Below are 14,628 nucleotides of genomic sequence, written 5' to 3'. Positions count from 1 at the left end.
ACGTGAATAGGAATACAGGAATAACACCATCATGCACTCAACATTCAAACAGCATCAGCAAACTCACTTGTACTTTCATCCTGATTATATATGTAATATATATTACACACACACACACACACACACACACACACATATATATATATATATATATATTATATATTATATATCATACATAAGTACATATATGGGGGCGTTTGGGTGAAATATGTTTCACAATTATTACTGCCAGCCCATGAGTATGGAGCAGTTGTAGTAAGGGTTGCGTAAACAAGTCATTTTTTTTTTCAAGTTAAATGTTATTGACCGTTGTGATTAAGCAAATGATATCAAAGGTATCATGTTGGTAGCGGCACAGTGAGAGAAAGGCTGAAATGGAGTGAAATGACTTTCAAATGTTAAGCAGAAATGTTTTACCTCTTTCCATCAAAAAGAGAATTCATGTTCTCTTAGTCAGTCTCCTGGTCTTGGTTGATTTCCCTACTAATACATGTGCAACATACGAACTTATACTTTAGAAACGTTAAAGTAAAAAGGAATCTTTTAACATTTTTCTTTCATTTCATCTAAATGTTGTGATAACCAAACAAATAAACAACAAAAAACAACGGACAGATGTCTTTGCGTTCACAATTTTTAATTCTATGTAACCGAAATGCCATTATAACAGTGTTTGTTACAACATGCAAGGGAGAGCACTTTAGACATGCTCATTCGATTTCAGGTCACTGCAGCTTTAACAGTTCCTTTTGAAGCTTTTAGCACAATCAGGGGATTCAAAATTCACAGTAGTTGTTGTCCACACACAAGCAGGCAGTTGCACCTCGATGTCCTTTTCCGTAAAGCTGTAGCACTGGGAAATTATCTGGCAGTAGGGTTATGCACCAATATCTCCTGCAATGAGAGGAACAATGTAATAAATGACAAAAGAATGTGTTAATCTGTTCTAATTTAAATTAGAATGATCATAGAAGCTAAACTGCATTGTTTGATATTCTGTCTCAGTTATTCAAAAATATACATAAAGGGATGATCGTGTTAATGCTTAGATGGGGCTTCTGGTTTCCAACATCTTTTTATGATGATTTTTTTTTAGATAATGGGATACACTGTACTTCTTATTACATTTTCAGAGGAACTTACTGTTCTTTTTATGAAAGTTGGCAACCCGAAAACATAATGCCTCCGGCAACACTTCGTGGCGGAGGCATAAAAAAAAAAATAATAAAATTTGGGACTCATCTTGTACTAGGATTGCTTTTTTTACCTTTTTTGTTTTTGTTATCTGAGCCATTACAAAACCAATTTTCATCAATTCAAATTTGAATTCATGTTAGAATTCTATGATCTTGAAAATTTCATCAAGAAGTTCTCAAATATCTCACAGAAAGTTGAAAGTGAATCATCACCTGAAACAATGCCTGTACCATCCTGGAAGACATGAGGCTCAAGTTTATCATTGATTTGATTAGTTACGTTAAGATTTGAATGTAATGAATGGGACAACACAATGTTGCAGACTTCCAAGTCCAATTTTCAGTGGGATTCCATGTTCATTTAAAAGTGAGGACTTTACAAGTGTTCACATACTCATCAAGAGAGCCAGACATGACTTTGGACATATAAATCTGTATATTATCACAACTTTTTGTAGTTAACAAGCATACATATGTGTACATTCAATAGAGCAGATAGATTTTGCACATTATGGCCAATCTGAAACAGCCCGTGGGGAATTTGATGTTACATGTATATGTTAATACAGAATAGTAGTCAGGTGATTCAGTCGTAATTGTAGTACTTGTAAATGCATTGGATATAAACAAAAGTTTCTGTATATTTGCAGATGGAGACTTGCAGCCTTATTTTGCAGATTTGATCAGTAAAAACTCACTTCTTGTTTCTTGCTCCAAAAGATCTGTGCTTGTTTCCTCAATCTGTCAGAGAAGAGTAACCACGTCCACACTGCATATTACGTAGAGAGCCATGCCCCTTGGGTGGTGCATGCGTTGTAGTTGGTATACCTTCATGCAACACTTTGCACTCTTATTGCTGTAGATGCAATCCCCATGGCTGAATGATCGGAGAGTCCACAGTGATTTCCACACTGGCCTCAATGCTGAAATTATATTTCAAACAAATAAATGAGTTATTCTACTGTGATGTGTTTGCAAGTTTCACATACACTGTATTTGTTTTCCACTTCGCAGTACACTGCTAATATGCATCTTCACTCCAGTAATATATGTTGTACATGGTTACATGGTGCTGGGAAGCACATGTACTGTTATAATGGGAACAATGTTTGTAACAACAGGTCCCTTCCCGTTTTTTTTTTTCGTTTGTTTGTTTTTGTTGGTTTGTTTGTTGTTGTTTTGTAATGACCCTTAAAACAATTTTGTCTGTAAAAATGTCCCTCCAGCCATTGTCTCTCCAGAAGAAGCATTCATGCCTGGAACTACAACATTAACACTATTTTTCATATTATCATACATTCAAACTTCTGTGTGGTATCTTCTAAGGAGAATTGGAGACGCAAAGACAAACCTTCGTCTTCAGGTCAGCAGCTCACCCAGCGTTGCTGTTTTTTTTTTTGTTTTTTTTTTTGTTTTTTTTGTTTTTTTTTTTTAATGTGGACATAACAAAGTCAACATACCGGTAAGCAGAATGCAATGCAATCACAGGAAATCCTATCAATTCACAGGGTACTTCCAACCACTCATGTAACTTTGAATTAAATGGGTTAAAAAAAACAAAAAAACAAAAAAACAAAACAAGCGAATGTCACGCCGCGCTCTAAGTTTGCACTAGTGAGTGACTGCAGGGTACGCTGTACGCTGTCTACACAATACCACAATGTTCAACTGAAGTATAGCTAATACATGTAGTGCTCTAAATGACTGGGATTAAGCCCAATACTAATACATGTGTTGTTTATTGTAAGATAATAGCACGTTGAATGAAGTCAGTTGAAAAATGCAGTTCCTACAGTGCACAAGAACCCAAACAAAGATCTGTACTTATTATTATACAGACATAGGCACAAATATAAACAAAAACAATTCGCAACGTAGGCGTACCTATACTTAGAACAGTCGTTACCACAGGTTGGCCTACTTAGAGTTACTGTAATGGTATGCACACAAGGAAATCAACTTTGCCTGATCATTGTACAGCAATTTTTTTTATTTTATTATTATTATTATTTTTGTTTATTTTTTTTCTCCATGTTTACACTAATGATGCCGAAATTCAATGTTACGTATGCCAATGTTGGCATTATCGTAAAAGAGCTTGTCCACCACTCCATTCACTGCCAAAACGCTTTCCACCTCCATAGACTTTGTTGATTACTGAAGATGCACTCTTGCAGACACCGATATCACGATGTAGGGAATTTAGCCCCTATGTTTCATAATTATGGGAAGGATAACTTCCGTACTACTTTGTATCAAACTGTGTACAGATGATTGATGAATGATATCCACAGCATTGGCACAGTAATACATAGTTACGGTACCGGTTTTCGACACTTTAGCACATTTCTTGTTTACCATCAATACTGCACCGTTTTACCTCGGAATTTTGATATGAAGTTCAGCTACAGGTACCAGTGACCAGCACTGCAGCAGTCTCAAGACCTGAATTTCGTTCCGTACGATACGGTGACTAGCATAAATTTACTGTACTGAGGACAGTAGCCTATTAAATAACACCGTGAAGATGGAGTGTTTTCCTACACTACCACTCACCAATACCAGTACTAGTGTAAATTAGGCCTAGTCTAGTAATAATATGGTTTGCATAAACACTAACGTTACTGCTAGGGTCTAACGTTAGAACTGTACCACACCAGTGAAACTGTTACACCTACCAGCATGCAGCAGTACCACTACCAGTAACGTTATAGTAACTTTCCAGGCCCTTCTATGGGATACTGTAAAATTTTAGTAGTAGAATATCTAGTTCACAGGCATATACAGGCAGAGTACGGTAATGTAGGCCCCCTAACTGTCATGTTAGGCCTTATCCGCTATAGTTTATAGAAATATAAGGACGCTAACACTAACAGTAACACTCAAACAGCACTGTCTACGCCACGGTACAGCTAGACCCTACATAGCCCCGGAGACCGCGCCGCTGCGCTGCACGTTGGGGCTGGTCGCAGTTAGACCCTACAGTAACTTTGTCAATAGGCCTACTCAATCAATAGAAGGACACACACAAAAAAAATGTAACGTGTTAGGCCTCCTTGTAAAGTGAGGTTATCAATTTTGAGTAATTCAATCGAGCATACGAAACTGTACTCACCAGTTCCCTGTTGTAGGTTGTATTCACCGATAAAGTGATGGTATGCTAAAATCGTCTCTTTTTTGTTCTGTTTTCGCAATCCATCCACACACAGGAGGCTCCGTCGCCTCTCCCTCGCTTCTTCTCAAGCATCCAGACTTTGCCACTGTCATTATCTTCCCTTTCTTCTTCTTCTAATTAAGTCTGCCTCCTTCAATTCACTCTCGATGTCAGACTCAAAGTCTTTCCATACAATATAAGGTAAAAATTAGACATTGTAATGTTTCTGCCGATAAAGCAGATGCGACTAAAGACAGGCAAGGTACAGTATTGTATTGCATCCGCTCACAAAGAACTACGTGCTTTATGAATGGCGGACTCGATGTAGAGCTAGAGCTAGCTAGCGCTGCACACTCGGTACTCGATCGTAAAGGGGTACGTTCGTCCATGTCATGACGTCATATTTTAGGGCCCCGAAAAAGACGGCAGTTCTGGAGCGAAAATCGGTGAAGTAAATCAGTCAGTTTTAACTCGCGATTTTTCAGTGGTACGAATATATTTTAAAAAGTCACATAAAAAATCTGTTTTAACAGACATTTCCCTCTGCTTTGAGACGTTCTTTTGTATGATTTTCTTGATTTTAATGTCTCGTTCACCATCCTTTAAAACTCGAACGGTTAATATTTGATATCTCCATTCATGATGCAGAATACGGGTGATGTCCTTTATTCCAACGGTTCATTATTAAAAAACACACAAATTCTCTAACTTGCATGTTGTTGCATGTTTTATATTAGTATCTGTATACATCTAAACTGGAATATCTTTTTAACTCCGTCTCAGGAAGTGAACTTAAATGTGTTCTATTTAATGATATGACATTTCAAATTGTTTACAAATTGAAATGATAAATTTATCACCTTGTTTTATGCATTTGCTTGTATTGATGGAACATATCAATGAAATGAATTGAATTTAAAAAAAAACAACAACAGTGTTTTGGTTTCGGTATTATCGAAAATGATGTGAAGAAGGACAAAGAGATGTTAACCTTTAAAACTCGAAAGGTGATCGGTTAAGTGTTGATAGCTCCATTCATAATGCAAAATACGGATGAAGTCTGTTTTTCCACAGGTTCATTATTCCTAAACACACAAAATTTTCTACTTATGCTTACATTTTAGCCTATCCGAAAAAGAAGTCGGATTCCTTATATCCAAATATTTCTGATGTTATTCCGAATGTTCAGTTTCCGAAGGTTCTTTCATGCAAAAATCAAATAAGGTCCGTTTAAATATCAAAGTTATTCCGAAGGTTCGTAAATCCGAAAATTAAATAGGGTTTTCAAAATGAAATCGGAGTTGTTATTCCAAAAAATAAAAGGAAGGAAATTGCTTACACTCGGAGCTTTGGAATATCGAACTTTAATGTTCGTGTTCAGATTAACGAACTCTTGAAATAGGCCTAACGAGCCCTCGCATTTACAAAATTTATTCGCCGAATACTAGGTTGAATGAATACCGAAAAGTAAGAATCCTATACCTTCTGCTTGATGAATTTACTTTTCAATATTGACGCTCATATGCAATCAGTCTCATTGTACGTCTCAGGCAGCTGCTTTCTCTGTTCAATTAAGTCTGTAGCAGCCGATAAAGAAAACAACGAAACAAAGAATATAACAATGTAACTTTGCAACAGTTTTTTTTTCCCACACATTTTTTTTTAATTGATTGCGTAATATGTCCCTACATGCAATCTCAAAGAGGTATCTGTACGATTCTATAGATTTATAATATGTATACAGCATCCATGTTTATATCTGTAATATTTTGTTTTGACAATGCCGAGTTTAGGCCTATGTCTTTCTTCTCGTTTGCAACAATTACAACGTAACTTGCATGCTGCTGAAAGTAATTTTCAATGTAGACCTACTTACATGTATTTTATGATTACAATCTTAGCATTTTCTCAATGTGATTGAATTATTATGTTTCCAAATTCTAAAATATGATAACATTTCTACCCTTTGTTCATACTGACATCTTGATGGTATGCTTGTAAAGTTACATTTTGTAACAAATAATTCTGAAAAAAGTGCATTCCCTGAAAACAAAAATCATTCAATCATACAATATTTCATGCAACTGTTTTATTAGTGATGTTATCTCATGTTGAAGCAGCGTTTTCTAGGCTTATTTCGGCGTCTATTTTACATCTACATTTGAATCCATCCATCCATCCATTTGAAATCCATTGCATCCATATTTGTTCCTAAGTAAATTAATTTTTCTTTTGTGTATGGTACCGAAAACATTTTTTTTTCAGAATTTGAAATTCTCGCATTTAATCCCGCATTTACTATACATGCCAAGTGGGCACGTCTGCTGTTATAAAGAAGAGCCATATGTTCGCAATTCCTTGGTGAAAGTAGCAAAGTATAATTATTCCTTGGTATTTGAACCTAAATGAGTACGCATAAGTGTATTCTCATTACGATATCTGTCTACGGAAATTGTTTCACGCCTTCTCCTCCCGACAATGACCGAGCTTCACATTCTATTTGTGTTTACAGTACTTCATATTCTCCGAAAATGTATCAATCGGTGCTAGAGCATCACTTCTGCGTTTTAGCATAAACATAATTGTTATTCCAACGTCTGCAACAACTGCTCATAATGTTCTTAATCTCTAGGGTATAGATTATAAAATTATATGTTTTCAAAGAGAAACATAATTACGTATATTCTCCCAAATTTGTATTCAACTTATTGATAGCCTGTTTTCTCTAGTACAGCTGTGTATATGCCTTTAACTGTCAACGAAAACAGTTTTCAAAACTGAATGATTTGCTTCGAGTATTTACCATGACTGATATGAATGATATAATGTCATAGGTGTTCAACCCCTTGAAGCTATAGTTAAGTAATGCACGTCACGAGACCAACCCCCACGAGTCACACAGCCCACAAGTCATACAGCCCGCATATTACAGCGCACGAGTTTGACACTGATTAAGTAAAGCCCACGGGAGAGATGGAGAAGGAGAGTTTATTGGGGAATTACCCGTCAATTGCCCTCCCTCACCCCCTGAACTGTTCAAGATCTTTAATTGTGTTTGCATGTGTGAGTGTTTGGGAAAAATAAACAAAATTCAGTAAAAGTGCACGAGATTTTTCAACATTAATTTTGAAAATGCCAAAACAACCTCCTTTCTCTTTCCGAGGGCACATACCGATATACACCTGCTTAGAAAAAAAAAAATAAATGATGTGGACATTCAGATCAACCAACTAGAAAAATTAATGCTCAGCTGTAAAGTTTACAAGAAAACATTTCACAAAATTGTCACTGTTGCAGTGCATACCTGCTTTACATGATATGGAGGGGGAGTAGTCATCTGCAAAGTTGTTGATTTAGAATAAATTCGCAGAAAGTAATGTAATCGTCTATTAACCCTAAAAGGGCCGGGGGCGGAATCCGCCCCCCCCCCCCTCGACGTTTCGCACTATAATTCTGTAACACGAGAAGGCCTCGTCGCGAGGCTTCTTGACTTTGTTTGTTCAAGTCTCGCGCAACTTTTGAGACCAAATTTGCAACGTCCGCGCGTACTTTTGCGAAGCCACGCCCATTTTTGTAACGGAATGTCGCCCCAAAACGGGCACGTCTTTGTGATTTTGTGTACATTTCCTATGGAAAAGTGCTCTGTCATAAAAGTCATAAAAACCTGATTATTTCTACAATTAATCACTTTCATTGATTAATTTTGTGCTAATTATGGTAGAAAAGTCGTCAGTGACAATTTCCAATGAAAAAACAAAGGAAAAACAAAAGTTGAAAAACAAGGAAATACATAAGAAATTCTGAAAACAAAATACATAAGAATTGAAATGAGTTTTGGAAGTTTTTGTGATGTACAATTGTTGAATATGCTAAAACAGATTTACAGATCAAAAATTAGACTCTCAATGCCTCTCAAAGGCCGAGTTCTCGGGGGGGGGGGCGGAATCCATTCCCCCCCCCCCCCCCGGTCTGAGCATAGCCAAAAAAGCCCGGCCCTTTTACGGCTAAAGGGGATGGCTAGTAACTGATCAGTGGGAATCAGTGGGAATGCTGACGGATGATTGTTCCAATCCTTGTGGGATTGATTTAAGAGTACATTATATATCTATTCTTGTGTGAAAATTATTTGCTTCAGAATGGTCTCATATTCAAGTAATGTGCAGTTTAATGCTTCCAGGTAAGCGTCCCTGGTCAGTGACGGGGCATTAATCTGCACATTACTTGAATACGAGACCGTTCTGAAGCAAATAATTTTCACACAACAGTAGATATATAATGTACTCTTAAATGAATCCCACAAGGATTGGAACAATCAGTGGCGTACCGTGGGTCAAGACATTGGGGGGGGCACCTCATGGCAGCAACATCAGAATTGCATAACGTAATAATTAAATGCGAGCGAGCGGAGCGAGCGAGCTTGAAAATTTTGACATTTTACAGTCCCCAAACTGCCGTTTGTAGCTATATATAATAATATATGTATGTATATATATACATATATAATATATATATATATATATTTGCTTTGGAAACTAAGGGGGTTGCACCGGGCGCAACTGCTGGCAGTTGCTGGCAGTAACATCACGAGAATGGCATAACGATTAAATGCGAGCGAGCGAAGCGAGCGAGCTTGAAAATTTTGACATTTTACAGTCCCCGAACTGCCGTTTGTAGCTATATTTTTCCGCTTTGGAAATTCAGGGGGGGGGGGCGCACCGGGTGCAATTGCTGGCAATTACTGGCAGTAATATCAGGAGAATGGCATATAACGGTTAAATGCGAGCGAGCGAAGCGAGCGAGCTTGAAAATTTTGAAATTTTATGTTCCCAAAATTGCCGTTTTTAGGTATATTTTTTCGCTTTGGAAATTACGGGGAGGGGGTGCATCGGGCGCAACTGCTGGCAATTACTGACAGCAACATCAGGAGAATTGCATAGCGATTAAATGCGAGCGAGCGAAGCGAGCGAGCTTGAAAATTTTGACATTTTACAGTCCCAAAACTGCCGTTTGTAGCTATATTTTTTCGATTTGGAAATTAAGGAGAGGGGGCGCACCGGGCGCAACTGCTGGCAATTACTGACAACAACATCAGGAGAACTGCATAACGATTAAATGCGAGCGAGCGAAACGAGCGAGCTTGAAAATTTTGACACTTTACAGTCCTAAAACTGCCGTTTATAGCTATATTTTTTCGCTTTGGAAATTAAGGAGAGGGCCTGGGCGCACCGGGCACAACTGCTGGCAAATACTGACAGCAACATCAGGAGAGTTGCATAACGATTAAATTCGAGCGAGCGAAGCGCGCAAGCTTCAAAATTTTGACATTTTACAGTCCCAAAACTGCCGTTTGTAGCTATATTTTTTTCGCTTTGGAAATTAAGGGGAGGGGGCGCACCGGGCGCAACTGCTGGCAATTACTTACAGCAACATCAGGAGAATTGCATAACGATTAAATGCGAGCGAGCGAGCTTGAAAATTTTGACATTTTACAGTCCCCAAACTGCCGTTTGTAGCCATATTTTTTCGCTTTGGAAATTAAGGGGAGGGGACGTACCGGGCGCAACTACTGGCAATTACTGACAGCAGCATCAGAAGAATTGCATAACGATTAAATGCGAGCGAGCGAAGCGAGCGAGCTTGAAAATTTTGACATTTTACAGTCCAAATTGTAGCTACATATATATTTTTTTCTCTTTGGAGGGAGGGGGCGCCCGGTGCGCCCCCTGGATCCGCCACTGGTAGTCAAGGGTGTCGGTTTATGTTTATGATTGGGGGAGGTATGACCAGCGAGGGAGCGTCGAAGTGACCAAGCGGGAGAAGGATGTCCAAAATCTGCACTTTATATAGAGCATCTGGTGTTTGTGAGTGTGTGTTTCATATAGATGGAAAAGTTAGGAAATAGCCAAGGTCAAGTCTTATTATTGGCAATGCAAGGCATTTTAATATAGACTAGTATGTAAAGCAACACTGCAAAATCAATGATCAAGCTTAATGTGTACAACCTATCAAACATCATTGCGCAACATTGCAGCGACTCTTTTTACCATTCCGATGTTCTGAGTACACTGCGCACATCCATGCTTGTATTCAAAATGCCAACCAGGAATCACACTGAATCACAATCTTTTGTCGTCTCCGGGCTTTTTGAACAATGTTTCACTATAATACCTCTTTGATTTTAAGGTTAAAAGAAATCTTAGAAAAATATTTTTTTTCTTGAGCATCCTTTCATGTCGATTTCAAAAGCAGTTTACTTAACCCTTGAATTACCATTTTGGTAGGGTTTTTTTTTTCTTTTTTCCTTCTTTTTTTTTTTTTTTTTTTTTTACCAGCGGATTGGGGGGGCACGTGCCCCCCCCCCCCATGCCCCCCCGTAGTTACGCCACTGGGAACAATGTATCATCCCTCAGCATTCCCACTGATTCCCACTGATCGGTTACTAGCCATCCCCTTTAATAATTCGGAAAAAGAAGACGCATCCATGAAAACGGCTATTCTATTTCATGGAAAATGTACCGTATTGAGGAGAATAATTTTACAAACACAAGCAACAAATCGAGGTGAATTGCTGCGATATAAAACATCTTTATCCGTTGAATGTCATACATTGTAGTTACAATTATTACAAATTGAACTTTAAGCAGGCGGATAGGATATCTAAAAAGGCCTACTTAACTAGTGAAGGGAGGAAGAAAAGGGCGAAAAAAAAAATAACTTACATTCCGTCCACCGTCTAGCTACAAATCGGAAAGCCAATTAAAAATAGTATGATGGCATCTAAAATCAAACCATACGACGTTACTGTCCTCTATCATTTTTTCATACATATCTAACATATATATATATATATATATATATATATATATATATATTATTTTGGGGGGCGAGGGGGTCGGGTCCCATGAAGAGGGCAATTTTATTCACAAAAAAAAGGAGAAATTGTAACAATGTTATGGTAGTGTAACAGAACTGCTCCCGAAAAGCCACACGTGTAGAAATACATACTTGATGTCGTTGATATGTAGATGGTGTTGTTCAATAATTAGTCACAATCTCTCGCTCGATATCGTGACGAAATTGCAGCCGCCAGTATGTAATTTTCCCCTTCATGTAACACCCTGTACAGGTACTCCCATGTTGGTTAGAATACCTCTCTGAACCACATGTTCCGCAGCGGCCTGGTAAAGAGGTGTCGGCTGGGTTGATGACCGACTTTTGAAAGCCGTGGTTTCGGGCGCCATGCCCATGATGTCATCACCCATAGCTTCTACACCCGGTAGCATGTTGCTGTTGTCCGGCGGCGTAGTGGCTGGGTTTACCGGGCTCTAGCAGGGCTTGCTGGACTCGCGGACCGAGCATTCAAATTTGGCGGGCTGTTCCGTGCTGTAGCTGCGTTGGGCTTTTCGAGCAGGTTGAAATGGTACGTAATTTTTCGGCCTCGTAGCAACTAGTCGTTGATGTCTTTTGCTCTGTTGTCGATCCATTCTCGATCTACAATGAGTAATGCGTAAGGTACAGCAGAGATTGTTTGAAGAAAAATGACCTTTGAGTCCCAAATCTGGAAAATTGTACCCACTTTTGAGACGAGCAACAAAACGCATGTTCACTATTCCATAGCGCCCTCTAGAACCTCATTCTATGAGCCCACACTTTCTAAATTTTAATCTTTATGGTATAGGTATTCCCGCCCAATTTCATCAGATTTGCATTCAATTTAATGATGCGGGCATTCAAGTTCCAGCGAATTCGAATGATCACCGTGATCGACATGCGAAAAGGTACCTAGTTCATTCAATTTAATTTCATCAGCATGCAATTTCATGAGTTTCTCACAAGGGTGTAAAAAGGGCATTGAAATTAAGCATGACCTTGACAACCAGCAAAACTGGAGATAACCCTTTGGTGAAATAGGTCTATCTACAGCAGCTGATCCGATTGGGGCAACTTATGATATGGACACGAGGAACTAAGGAATGGAATCAAAATGGATCAATATGGATTTGGACGTATAGGACCCCTAACTTATTCTGGGATATGCTATTTCCTAAATGTTACATTCATACTGATAATGGTGTATAATTTGAAAATAAAATCAAGGTCGACAGGAAAGAAATACATTCAATACAATTAAGATGATTAAATGAGACTTTGGAATGAAAATGGAAATTCTATCATCCAAGAAATCACAGAAAAAAAAAGAAGGTATGTTGAAGTTGTGTATTATAATTGAATTCAAACGTTAAATGTGCGAAGTTGTGTTCCTATAAATGAAATTGAAACTGGTATTTGGCGCGAATTTGAACGTCTATCCAGCTGGAGCGAAATTGAATGCCAACTTTGAGCCGTTAAATTGAATGAATTTCTCTCTAAACTGAATGAAATAGAATCTAAAAGGAATGACATGAAATGAAATTGAATACTCAAAGAGTTAAAAAGAACCTTGAGTAGAGCAGTGACAAAAATCGCTTGAATTTGAACGCCTTGTCAATAATTCGAATTCAAATCTGATGAAATTGGGCGGGAAAAAGTATATCATCGCCACTAAGATAGGACTATGCAAATCCTATGATGTATGAGGCCCTCACCTACATTATACGCCCAGAGGCATAAATAGGGCATAAGCGATCGGTTACAGCTCGTTATTCCGAAGGTTCATTATTCCGAAGGCTCTTTAGTCCGAATATTCGCTATTCCGATGGTTCGTTATTCCGAATTTCATTTTCGGATTAACGAATCTCCGGAATAACGAATCCGAACAAATGTTCGGATTAATGAACCCTTTTTCATTTTCGGATTAACGAACCTCTAGATATAGGGAATTTGCGTGTTTCGGATTAACGAACCTTCGGAATAACGAACCTTCGGAATAGCGAACCTTCGAATAACGAACAGCACCAAAGCGATCATTAACACCTATGCGTACACAATGTAGGTGTACAATGCCTACTCGTGCGATACGTTCTCATTGGTCTCCAGTATATGCACGTCTCAAATTACACCGTTTCACCTAATGCCCACTCTGCACATAAATTAGCCTCTCACGTTGCTTTTCAAATACTTATCAACTATTATGTGCAATCCAGTACATGCACATGCACACATTAAAGAAACCGTATATCGTATACACAATCATGACAGTGAGAGTGCAAGAATTGCGTGGGAGGTGAATTTGCGATATTGTGAGCGCTATATAGGCCCTCGGATTGCTGACGATCCAACTCTTATCATGTATGTCTGCACAAGCAAACCTCATCAACACTCTAAACAAATGTAATTTTGCGATCAATCTGATAAGTTATCTTTAGATGTATACTTGTTTCATTAATCTTGTCTTGTTCGATCCATTCCGCGCCTAGCCTTTGGCCAATGCGGTCTGGGCTTATAACCCCTGTGTGTCTGAATCGAGACTAATTGCGATACAGTAACGAAGAGCCCGTTTGCGTCTTTTTTCTTCCGTACCACAGCGAGGCAGGAAACCAATGGGCTCATTAATATTCATGAAAAAGTATTGCTTGAAAGTAGATGCGCATGCGTACAAGCGACTTACGTACGCAAATTAGGCTAGTTGACGCGAAGCTGAATTTCTCGCAGCCAAGATGGACTTTGGCGACTGCACTGAACGTGAAATTCCCGTAAATTTACAGCTATGTATGCAAGCGCCATTCAATTCAATGACGGGTTTATTATTTTGCAACGTTGTCAAATAAGTCTAATGTAAGCAAGTTCTTGGTATGGATAATCTATTTTATGATGTATCATAATCTATCTATGCTTAGATAACCTAATTCAAATTTGCAGAGACATAGAAAAAGATTTGTTTTACAATCGTGATACGTTAAACTACTCATTTATCCTGTGCTGAAATCCGCATGTCTGCTCCGCACGTGTTATCGCTATCGCCCAAACTTCGATCGCGATGGCGTGTGTGTATGTGGGGAAACATGGAGCTGAAAGACCACGCAACATGAGGCATGGTACAAACGAATCGGACGTAAGAAGTCGTACATTCAAGAGCTAAAACAAACAAATAGCGAAATCAAAATCCACTGAAAAGGTCTTGACACTGTAACGTATGTTCCAAAATCATGTTTGGCTTAGTTTTGAGAGAAAATTCTACACTTTGAAGGTTTTCCTCGCACGAGATCAGGAATGAGATCGGTGAACTAGCTACTCATACAACAGTGTGTGTACTGTATATACGAGCACGCATGCACTACTAAGTGGATATGAGAGTGTGGCAAGAACGATAGGAATGCACCAAATACGGTGTGGGCTGCA

The 14,628-nt window shown here is 38.6% G+C and overlaps 1 long non-coding RNA gene across 1 annotated transcript; it reads right to left on the bottom strand.

Moving 5' to 3' along the window:
* Positions 1 to 603: 603 nt before the first annotated feature.
* Positions 604 to 4,657, bottom strand: LOC140238902 (uncharacterized). The gene is made up of 3 exons (XR_011901931.1): positions 4,312 to 4,657; positions 1,895 to 2,119; positions 604 to 894 (listed from the first exon to the last, which is right to left on the bottom strand). It is a non-coding gene; the product is annotated as an uncharacterized lncRNA (long non-coding RNA).
* Between the last annotated feature and the right edge of the window lie 9,971 nt (positions 4,658 to 14,628).

Source organism: Diadema setosum, chromosome 15 (genome assembly GCF_964275005.1).
Source record: "Diadema setosum chromosome 15, eeDiaSeto1, whole genome shotgun sequence".
Taxonomy (NCBI): Eukaryota; Metazoa; Echinodermata; class Echinoidea; order Diadematoida; family Diadematidae; genus Diadema; species Diadema setosum.
This window is presented reverse-complemented; position numbering and strand designations above follow the sequence as displayed.